Here is a 12,805-nt window from a genome sequence, read left to right on the forward strand (position 1 = left end):
GGGGGGGGGGTATGGTATATGCGAGCTACCAATAAAGACGGTGCGGGCGGGCGAGCAGTGAGCGGGGGGAAATTGTGTGCGGGCGATGATAGGGAAGAGAGGAGGAAGAAGAAGAGAGGAGGAAGAAGAGTGAAAGACTAGGAAGAAAGTGCATTAAATCTCAATTCTATGAGTACTACTACTAGGATATAAAGTCCTTCGGAGTGTAAATAGTTACACCGATGACATGTGGGTCTACCTCAAGAGAGCGCATATGTTAGTTAATGGAGGAGAGAGGTGCGTAGGCGTATTTGCGAAAGCGTGCTCGACTGGCAAACATGATGGCAGTACTGGGTAAGGCTGATTTAGTGACACCAACATGCTTGTTCAACTTATTAATTAAGTGTCCCATCTGCTGCAGCTTGTATTGTAACTTCACTGCAAAGACTAGTTGAATAGTTCTTTGACAGATATGGGGAATAATGGATCGCAAAGACTTCCTATCTACAGTATCCCTATGCCTCTACGCTCACTTCACTCATTTTGCTCCGTACATAGTCACTTGTTGAAATCTCTAGAAAGACAAATACTCCGTATTTGGGAACAGAGGGAGGCTTTTACTCCGTATTTGGGAATAGAGGGAGTATCACCATATGGAGGGAACAGAGGAAGCTTGAAATATGAACATGTCAATGGGAGGGAGTAAAAGCCTCATGCATGCATGCATGCATGCAACATTCAACAGTCACACGTACACATGGACGCATGCAACACTCACGCACCCATGCAGCACACAGCACACGAGGCAACACACACACTCACGCTCAAGTGCTCAACCTACTCCCTACGTCCGTGAAAGACTGTACATTTAGAGATTTACAAATTGACCAGGGCATAATTAACGCCCAAAAGTAGCAGACTCATGTGTGCATGTGACCATTGAGATAAGAAGATTAAATGAAGGTTTCTGTAATTAAGGATAGACATGTAGCGTATACCTAGAGCACAAGTTGGTGCATTAGTCAATCAATATCGATTTAGATTAAAGGCTAAATGCATTAGAAGTGTAGATGTACACTCTTTGTTTTTTAGCCGATGTACACTCTTTGTTGGAAGACCGAGGGAGTACACGTGCATGCACTCACATACACAGCCAAGGTGGTTCACGCGCAAGGGTTGGACTCCTGTCATGCGTGCGTAAAGTTTTGTTTAACTGATTTCTTTGCTCTGCCAACTGACAGGTGGGACCCAGAAACCATGTGACAATTTAACCAGTCAACCAAGTGCCATGTCGACTATGTGGCTCGTCAGTAGGGTGCAATACGGTGCTCTACAATGAGCTAGTCATCGTATAATCACCGCAAACTATATATAGTGACCGTAAAGAGCGTATTGTTACATACTTTGACCGCCAGTGTATTTTCCTCGTTTCAAATTAAGCCATATTAATCGGAAAGGACACAATATTGACTAGTACTAGTACTGCTTCGATGTGTCCCATCAAATCGCCGAATGAGGAGGAGCTTGCTTACTATGCCTCTCCCTCGCCCACGTGCGCGGTGGCTCGCAGGACGAGGAGAGGGTTTTGACTACAGCACCCTCTCCCTCTCCCTCTCCCTCACCCTCGCCCTCGCCGTGGACATGTAGCAGTTCAGTTGGTGTCAGATTGCTAGAAGCATATTTTACTGAAGTATCATCATTGTTGGACCTTCCGGAGAGGCGAAGAGCCAAGTGCAAGGTTCACACGAGTACGAACTGTTGAACCTCCCGAAGAGGCAAAGAGCCAAGCGCAAGGTTTTATAGGATTTGTCGTCCTAGTAGGAGTATACTACAACTATAGCAAACGATGCTACTGTATGATGCCGCCACGTCACCTATATCCAAAGTTGTGCCACCTTTTTTCTTCTCAAAGAGTGTGTTGGAGCCCGTGCAACAACCACACAAGTTGCACGTACACATAAAACATTTACTAGTAATAAATTCTAAATGACAAATGCCAGTATGCCACACAAGTTCATCTCCAATTCATGTGATAAATTTGTGCACAACTAGTCTACATATATTCACAGCGCTACCATTCACAATTTACCGTACTCCACTTACACGTTATAGATGGACTACATGTCCTCCTCCAGGTTCCAGGCCCAGGTATTCTTCATGGATGGCATGGTCCATAGCGGTGGGCAACAGGAATCATTATCGCAGCTTTCTAGTCCGATTCCACATGACGGAGACTCATCCAAGCTGAATGGCATAAATCAGGGATAGCATGTCCCAGCATGTCGTTCATCCGGCGGTGCACACTGAAGACACAACCATGCTTCATGAACGGCAGACCTTCGGTGTCGTACACGTAAGGTGGCATCCGCTTCACAATGGGGTGGTTGTCCCCAATGAAAAGCGAGTACTCTCCAGGAGTGTTCCTCGACACCCACGTAGCATCACGGGGGTCAAACACGGCGCCGTTCATCTGGTACGCGTGACATCTCAGATCTGGACACATGGTGACGTACATAGTCAAGGTCCATGCATAATAATGTTGTGCTCAAATATGGTGGTCAGTAATACTGTGCAGCAAATAGTACTACTCCGGTATGGAGGAAGTAAAATAACCGGCTTATTATATATAGCCACTCTTGGCTACATGGATGCGATAGTAAGAAATGGAAAAACAAAAATGGTGGCAGCTAGTGGGTTCAAGTCTTCAACGGCCTAGCTAGCTATACGCGTCCTCCAAGGTAAAAAGTACTCCTACTAGTACTAGTAAGTAATACAAAAATGAAAGAGAAGGCAAGAGGGTTAAAAAATATAATACTAAATGGAATACCTGGGTAGATGGTGACGGTCCGATCGTGGTAGATTGTGTGACCATGTTGCACATCAGTGGTACCATGGGTAACGACTGCTAAGATAGATGATCCCAATATGCCAAAGTAAGCTACAAGGTTCTAGGTTAGACCGAATCGCGGATGCAAATGCACATCCAGGATCTGCGATCTTATTTTGATCGGGGGATGACTGGTCCCTGGAAAATAATGGAGTACTGTTAGCGATGCAAATGATGGTTTGTGCATTCCGTTTGTAATCTCCCGTATCGCAGGATGGCAACCAGATGAAACAAGTCCCCTGGCTTGTCACCGCGAAGATGCGGCCTAGATGGCGCATGGCGTCTTCGACCGTGTAGGGGTACAAATCTGTCGCCGCCAACATGCGCCAGCCTCTGCCATTACTGCCTCTTGCATTGATGGCAATTCTTATGCCGAACACCGTGATGAGATAGTAATCTTCATAGCCGCGTCGCTTTGTCGGCGGGTCCGCAATTGCTATCTTCTTCAATCTCATTTAGGCATCATCATACGTATTCAAGCCCAGCCAGTCCGGAAGGCCGATCCCAATGGTGGAGAAGGGGTCTACGGGCATGTCCGCACTGCAGTGGATTTTGTGCAAAATGATGGTGGTATCCGGCCGGAGGTATGCAAGCCAATCTTCGTTGGCGCTAACCCAGACCTATATATAAGACGATGGGCAGCGGAGAATTTACGGGATGGAAATGGAATAACTAAGTACCATATCATCAAACTCCATGACTGACCTGCTCATCGGACAAAATCCGACTACCTCTCAACGTCGACAACTCTAGCGGAGTCAATGTGAAACCATGGCCAGGGAGTGATGGATTGTTCGAAGGATTGTCCCATAGAAGTAACTTCTCCTCGAGGACGCATGGAAGACCAACAAACATGGCCTTTTCCCAAGCTTGTTTAAGCACTGTCTTAAAAAAGTTGGTACAAGAAGCACCAAGTCTTGCGGTGGTGAGGACGTCGGAGCGGCGTGCGATTTCTCCCAGCGGATCATCGTCCAAGGTCTCCCAGCCCCGACGAGGAGGAGAACCGCCTGGCGAATCCATGGGAGCAGCAACGAACGGCCTTCTCTAGGGCGGGAGGGGAACTGGAAAGGAGGAGATAAGAGCGTAGTAACCGTAGAGCCTCGACCCTTCCAACTGTAGCTCCTCGATCGTTCCTTAGCGAAGGGGTGAGGCTATTATTTACTATGTACTTGTACTGTAGCAGTACTAGTACTACTTTCTCAACTAGTAGTGCGATGTACTGTACTTTTAGTCTAGTGCACCAGTTTTGAACTCTTGAATCTCAGGGCCAAGGAGCTACAGTTGGAAGTGGAGGGTACTACTGTTATCTAGAACCATCATTGTACTATCAATGCAGGGAAAGTACACATGCGTAGTTGGTACTCTCGGTGCTTTATTCAAGCGCGTAGCTGGCCTAGTCATTCGCTCCTTTCACGCACACACTAGCAGCCTGTTTAACAACGACGGTTACTGCGGGGGTAGAACATTTGAGTTATTTGATATAGTGAGACTAGGCTTTTCGCTTCCATTTGTGGAGGTGTAATGGATCTCGTCGAACTTTTTTAGTAGTTCCTTCTTTATGAATGAGATGAGGCAAAGCTTTTCCCTCCGTTTCAAAAAAAATCACATCAAGAGGAATTTCTTTTATAGAGCTGATAATGGAGTGAAGTCCATGCATGCAAAGCCACAAGCTACAGAGTAGTAGAGTACTAGTAGCACTTTACGTATAGTTCCCAATGCCACGCCAGGCTTTTCTGGCTCCTCGGGCTTAATTGGGAGGCGCTAGTTTAAATATGCTTCTAGCTGATGAGGAAGCTGCAAGTGATGTGCGGCTAGGGTGAGCACGCGAGCCACGAGATGATGGGAAGGAAACCCGTTCACGTGGCTAGGATATCCAGTGCACCCAAATTGTGGTGCCGCATGTCCGTTCGACTTCAAAACACAAACTACCCATGTACAATATTGGCTCGCAGCGAAGTTACTATTTAAAAAAGGCTGTTGTGCGTTCGGCCGGGATCGAACCCACAAAACAAGGTATACACTCCTGCGACTACTAGTAGTACTCGTTGGAGTACATCGCATCCTAGAATTGCCTTTTGTCGCTAGTAGTACATTGTTCCTTACAAGAAACCACTAATAATGCCAAGAAACCACTAATAATGCCAAGAAACTACTATCACTTGCATACGTGGCGGACTTAAGATAAGACTACCTTATCAACCATTGTACATGCCCTTACCAACTAGCCCTACCAAGAAATGACTACTCTACAAAGTATCGTTATAGGCACGTTTCAACCCATGTCTCCCCTTAAGTCAACGCCTTCTATTCGACCGGGAAGTTAGGTGTTATGACTTGTGGGACGTACATGTCAGTCCACACAAAAATTCCCGAGTGACCTCCTACCTCGGGCTCGTCCACCTAGTCATCCTCGGCCATGGGACACAACTACCGCCGCCGGCAGAAGGCGAGGTCAAAACCATCGGCGGTGCAGAGCCCATCTTGCGGTAGCCCAGATGCTAGGTCTGTCCGGTGCTCATGGCCGCTAGCTAGCCAAGATAGCTCCATCCAGGTGCTTGTCTGCAAGGTTTGCTAGCTAGATTAGCACGGCGGCGCGGTGGCTTGCTCGCGCGCGCCGCGCTAAGGCCATCCATCTAGCTTGAGCGAAGGCCAGCGCGACGGCTTGCTCGCTCGTGAGTCATGCTCGGGCCAGCCTGCCAACCCGTGCGGAGGCCAGCGAGGCGTCCGGGCCATCCACCGGAGCAGCGGCCAACTCGTTCATCACCGGCGCCACCGACGAGCACGCATCAGTACTATTTGAAGTAATGTTCAGGAAAAATAATGATTTGAGGGGGAAAAACATGATAGAAGTTCAGATGTGGGTCTCTCGTGTCAACGGTCAAACAAAATGTGTTGGTTTAAGCTGCCTTGTCAGCATGGACGTGTGCGCCCACCCTTTCATAAACAGGTTTCAAACGAGCCTAATCGACACTAGGTAGTAGTTTTTGGCGCGGATTAAGAAATTTTGGGTATGTTTTTGCTATTTATTGTACAATAGTTTCTTCCTATGGATGGTTGAAAGTGGTAGTTTTTTGTTAAATACTCTACATATTGTAAGTAGGAGTGAAAGTTATGCTTTGGAAGCCAGTAAGCAAGGCTAGTTACATAGTGCATATGTGTACGTGATTGAAAGTAAATATCAACCATGAGTGACTAATATCTTGATGGAAAACTCGAAACTATGGAAATACTAGGATATTTTTTTGCATGGTTGGGAATACTAGCAATGTTCATGTGCGCTGCAACAGATCATAATTAGAATAATACTTATTCACAAACTTGATACAAAACACTCTAATTTTTATATACATATATCACTAGAGATATATTATGTTTCACTCAGAATATATTCCTTGGGTTGTTTTGGTGAGGTGAAGGAGGGATGTGGTTGGTTTTAAGATACTAATTATGTTTTTTTTTGCAAATTGGTAGAGAAGTGGGATGTTGGTGAGAAAAGGCAACAACTTACCTCACAGTCGTTAGATGTAGATCAAATGGTCACAAATGACGGATGGCAGACACACCATCATCACCAACTTAGTATTCTATAGGAGTACTAGCAAGATGTCCATGCATTTCACGAAACATCAAGATGCATTTTTTATAAAACACTTGTTGTGATTGACCCATGCGGGAGTAATCCCATGTGTAAAAACTAATGATATCTCAAGAAATAGGAGATAAGGTGAAGAGGAGTGGGCACGGTGGTGATTGGTGGTCGGACTGAGCGGAGGGATGGGGATGGACGACGCCGGCAGCGGCCACCAGGCCAGTTTGTTCTAGAGGCTTCCTTTAATTGCTCAACAATGAGGTTGTTGGAGATAAGGATGAACGAGGGAAGGCCTTGTCTGCAAATGTGGATAGAGGTGCAGGCATCTTTTAGTTTAATTTCCATCCGTCAGATATAGATCGGACGGTCTATATTACAAGATGGCACACACTATTGATAAACGTATTATCAATACTTGTTTCCGTAAAAAAGGATCTACATTCTATTCAACGCCTCAGCATGTGGGGCCTTAGCACAATGACTTCTCGACTGTGTGAAACAAAGGTTTTCCCATCGCCGATAAGGAGGGGGTGACGGCAGCACGCTTTCGGCTTGCTCTAGTCCTAGTTGTCATACTAGGTGGTCTAAGCATGTGTAGATTTATTCTTTTTAAAGTCTCATGTTTGCCGTATTGCCATGACTGTTGATGAATAGACGGTAAGTTATTCATGGGGAAAACCTTGTTGAGCGTGTTTGCGAGAGAGAGAGAGTGTGTGCGTGTGTGATATGTCTAGAGACTGAGGCAATGATAAGAGATTGTTTGTGTCTATGTGTGTGGAGGATAGAGAGAGACATCTACATGGGGCTTTGTGTTGTGTAACATGGAGACACATATACATAATCAGAGAGTGAGTGTGTGAGATACACATGCGGACATGGGGAGAGATGAGGATCCCGATAAATGGGTGTTTGTGCGTGTGTGTGTGTATTTGTGCGCGTGTTTTTGTGTGAGAGGGAGTGTGCGTATGTGGAGTAGAGAGACCACTAATGATGTAAACCTAGTATAAGGGAAGGGGGAATGGTGTGACATGTGTAGTAGTAGGATAGCATGGGTGCGGGCGGCGGGAGCAGACTATTTGGAAGAGACATCGAGTGTGTGTGGGAGAGGGGTGTGAGAGTGACACGGAGCGAGAGAGAGCGAGCGAGAGAGAGAGAGAGAGAGAGAGAGAGAGAGAGAGCTAGAGACGGGGAGAGAGAGACAGAGAGAGAGAGAGGAAGAGAGGGTGGAAAGAGGGGTCCTTTGTATCCATAAATGGCGTATAGATAGGGAGACAATGTTGATGTTGTTCGAAATTGGCCTATGTACGGAAACGCAAGGGAAGCGAGTCATCGTGTGTGTGATAGGGACTTCATGAGAGATCTAGAATAGATGGTGTAGAGAACAACATGCGAGATTCAGAGCGGTGATACATTAGGGAGCTATGGACAGAGTCACGGCATATATGTATACATGGAAGGAGCTGGGACGGGTCCGCATGTGGGAGAGATAGAAAGAGGAGAGTGGTGCACAAGGAGACAAAGTGTGCTTGTTTGCAGTGGGGGTGGTGTGTGAGGTGAGTGTGCGAGAACCACATAACTAGGGAGATAGACGTTTGGGGGCGACATTTTGTGTGTATGGGAAAGATACACTTTACATAGCGTGTGTGCTTGGGAAAGAGACATGCCGGTAGACCTATAGAGCGGGGGAAGAGATGTGTTCATGCCCAAGAGACAAAGTGATAGAGACCTATATTGGGGTCCGTACTTTAGAAGAGAGAGGGGTGTTAATGTGCTCGTGTGTTCGTGTCTGGGGGAGAGAATGACTTGTTTGTGTGTGGGGGGGGGGAGAGGTGACTGGGGGGTGTGGCTTCAGATAAAGAGTGAGGTGTCTATATTTGAGGGACTTTAGCATAATTGAGATATATATGGTCAATAGTGTGTGCACTCATGGTTGATCAATTTGTTTCATAGTTTGGACTATGAGATAACAATACTTTTGTATATGCATGATATACCTCGATGTACCAGAATTACAAACCTAAGATTGGAATTTTGGAATTCAACTCCATCATTAGCTTTTGTAATTCATTTAAACGGAGGTACATTTTTAAGCCGGGATTTCGTGATTTCAAATTCATATATCAAACCTAGAGATGTACACATACGGGCATGTTCAAAATTTATAATCATCCACTTTATTCGTACACATACACATTTTTTCTTTTGTCATCATATTTAGGATAAACACATTTGGAATTTCATTTGAATTGGATAGTAGGATGGTATTTGCTTGTACTAGCTCAATGATCCATATTTGATTTGAATGGACAATCTAAGTTTCGAGTTGGATACATTGATTTTCAAAATTTGCACTTTTTTGCATGCAAAACAAACAAATTATCGGCCATGATATCATAGTCGGTCGTACAAGAGCAGAACACTTACAATTTCAGGCGCCAAAAGCTTTCAAACTTCCCGCTCACATCAAAATATCTCGCGCCCGGAAGTTTAGCCCTACGATATTCCTGTTTTAACCCTACCACATGAACGGAAAAGCGCTGCTTTGGTAACTCCATGTTTTCCTCTCTTTGCCCCCCAACATTCTTCCCCAGAGCCCCTCCCCTTCCCCTCCCCGACCCCCCAACCACGGTAAGCCGCTGAATCTAGTCCTCCGCCACAGCGCTGGACCTCACACCCTGCCGGATCGACCTTTCGCACGTTGGAACCCCCAACTGCCAACTCACCACTTCACCGGAGCCGCTTCAGCGACTGGCTTGTCCACCGCTGCAGATATCCTTGACCACCATCATGGTCCACTGCACCGGATCTGCTTAACCGGCGCCCTCGTCCACCACAGTGTAGGCCCTTCACTAACTCCCTCGTCTGCCCCATCGCTGGCCCTTCATACAAGACCTCATCTTCCGCAACAGACCTGCCTCAGCGAAAGCTCTATACACCGCGCCCGCCAAAGCCTTCGTCCACTGCACCAGACCCGCTCCACGGACGCCATATTCAAATCCACCGGCCCTGCTTTACCGGCGCCGCAGCCTCATTAGTTTATTTCGATTTGTACTCGTTTGGTTTTTCTCTTCTTTATCGTGCAACTATTCACTTACCACATATGAGCTTTCTTGTATGTCGACAGGATCCGCAACCAAAGCACGGGAGACGCTTCAGCGATGGTGACAACCGTCCCAAACTCAACCGCAACACGAGCACCATCGACGATCCTTAGCTATCAAGTATAACAACGATACCCATACGCCGCCGAGAATTAGGTACTACTATCCAATGGCCGGCGCCTACATTCACTTTCTTAGCATAAGCTCAGCACCTTTGAATTTCTTCAGGATATCATTCAATTTTTCATGAGACGCGTTATTCTGCTTGCACCTGTAGGGCCATACTTCTGGCAGTGAACATGTTACATGTGCTAAATTACATACCAGTGCACATATAGTTAATATGCTTTAGTTTTGTCCTAAGTATTACTGTACTTCCTAGATATCGCTGCCTACTATTTTACTTCTTGCATGCTATATTTATGATAATGGTCTTGTTCTGATGCTACCTGTTGGTTCCATCAGACTGCTTCATGTTCTCTATGCTTAATTACACATCAGCAACTAGCATGTGGTTCCGCTGCTTTTTGTTTGTTTTACCCTACATTTTCTTATGCTAGCTATTACATCACTGCTCTAAGCCTCTATTCATTACTTTTTGTGTGTTCTTGATCTTACCAAGTTGCATGACTAATTTGATGCTTCTATTAATTATGGAGCTGTCAACCCCATCAAGCAAAATATTTGTTCTTTTCGGGCTGTCAACTCGAACAAGCATAAAAATAGAGGGAAGCAGATCTATTGTCGTGTATGCACACACCCTTCTTTCATTAGTTTAGATGAACCATTGATGATCAATTCGAACCAGTGAATGTGATGAAAATGAATTTTACCTAAATAGAGGGTGCAAAATAAACTACAACAACTAGATTTGCAACCACGGGATGCTGACAATATCTTCAAAGAACATTGCAACAGCAGCAAGGCTTCACAACAACATATGGTAAGCCAGTGTGTTTTAGTAGATGTGAAATGTAATGCGAGTGGGCTGCTTTCTTGGCTTGTGCCCTCAACCTATAATCCTATAGAATTACAAATAGTTCAGTTGTCTGCTTTGCTGTATTGCTTGATTCGAATGCTTGTTTGTTACTTGAGTTGGCCAATATGTCAGGAGTGCCCGTTGTACTATCGTAAAGAAATGCATGCCTAGTTCAGTTGAGTCCTTAACTTTTCCTCTGAACTTCATCACAAGACTATCTTTGTAGTTTATATGAGGCCACACTGTTAAGTGCTTTCCCAGATTATTTCAACTGCTTAGATGCCTTGGCAACTTAAATATAGCGGTGGTACACTCCCTTTCAACTAGGGATGTCAACTGAGTCCTATTTAATCCTGATTAAAGTCCACTAGTGGTATGATAGTACAAAAGAGTTTTTGTTTTTTGAGGAAAATGAACTAGGGAGCTAGCAAAAACTAACTAGATGGGACTGGCAGATGTCATTTATTCGCCACTTACATCCCTAGTTTCATCCTACCATTTTAATTTCTTTTTGGCTGATGCTGCTTCGAACCATTTAAATATAGCTTGCCTTGCTCGGCAATAATTCGTATGTCGTTTACCATGTAAGCTTACTGCCTGGATCATGCGATAACTATCTCTTAATTATGTCCAACAAAAACCTTTCAGGATGCCGTTCACACTAGGACACAATGTACAACCCCAGAATCTATTTGTGGAAGCAGTGCGCCATCCATGTTACCAGATGGTAGCAGTTCATAGGCAACACCGCTGAAGAGCAGTCTCAGCACAGATATTATAGTTCTTGAGGCTCTACTAGAGGCAGAAAGAGATGGTGTGGCTGCCATGAATGAGGTAATCTTGATCTTGAGGCTATAAATTATGCAATTAGCGGCACACATTTTATGCAAGCAACCCAAGAATTGGAGGAAGGAAGAATGTTGCATTTGAAGACGGAGGAGGTCCTGCTGTTTCTGCTATCTGAAGCCTCGGGTAATCTCGGTTCTTCTTTAGATACCAGTTGAAATTATCATTTGATTTTTGTACTTGCATGTTGTGTCATGTCTCTGAATGGATTATGTTGTAAGACCCCTTATGTTGTCCATGTTTTGTAATGTCCGAATTTTTTAGGCGAGGTGATCCTCAGTACTTGTATGATTGACATAAGGTGAACTGTTAATCGTGTGAGCATATTGTATTGGATGAAATAACTGTTTGACTGAAAGTGCATCCAACCTACTGAATTCGAAGATCATGGCATTTCTAAATCATAATCATATATAAAGGTGGAATAAATCTTTGTTGTGGTTTTGAAGAAATAAATAACAAAACATAGAATTATCTGTGGATATTCTTAATTGAATACAAATTGGATTTGAATTTAGTTGGCATGGCCCAGAGCAAACGTGAATGCTAATTCTCCCAGGTTTTGAACGAAGCAGCTAAACACCCATTATAATTTGTGGGCTTCCCGAAGCAAGTGTTTGTGAGATGGAAATTACTATCTACCCGTGACACTTGACATCCTTATCGACCAGATTTACACCACTGTCGATCGGGGTAGACTAGTAACTTCAATCAGACGTGACACGATGGCCTCTGAGCCCATTCAGACACGGTGGATGCCAAACGTGGGCGACAAAACACATTTGATTCAAGCTCGTCCAGAAGACATGTTTCTCTCCCTCCATTTCCCCATTCATACACGGTGGGCGGCAAAACAAACTCTCCGCGTCCGAAATCGATGTAGGTAAATATTTTAAATAGGGGCAGATGTGTAACTTCCCTCAGATGTGACACAACCGCCCTACCTGTCAGCCCTTCATACAGCATGGGCGCCAACCGTGGGTGGCAAAACACCCTCTCCTCGCGCGAAATCATTACCGGCAAATATTTTGGAGATGCGAGATTACCGTCCTATCCCCAACCGACGTGATGTCCGAAATTTTAAACGGGGGATAAGTTCGTAACTTTCCCACATTTCAGACAAGCGCGTCCAAAAGTTTGAGATCCCCTCCATTTCCCCATTCATACACCGTCGACGCCATGACAACCTCCCCAATGCGGCCATCCTCCTTCGTCCGCCCCCCCCATCCTCCACCTTGACGGAGCCGCTACCCCTACGTCGTTGTCCACTTCAAGAGATGGACGTCTCTCATCCACAGTGCCAGACCAGGATCCTTTCATCAAATCCTCTCGCTTCATCGGCACCGTCGTCCACCTTGCCGTTGCTGCTCCTACGACCGCCTCATCCACGACAACATGATTTATCCCCCGACCCAGCCGTCTAC

The sequence above is a fragment of the Triticum dicoccoides genome, chromosome 6B (assembly GCF_002162155.2).
Source record: "Triticum dicoccoides isolate Atlit2015 ecotype Zavitan chromosome 6B, WEW_v2.0, whole genome shotgun sequence".
Taxonomy (NCBI): Eukaryota; Viridiplantae; Streptophyta; class Magnoliopsida; order Poales; family Poaceae; genus Triticum; species Triticum dicoccoides.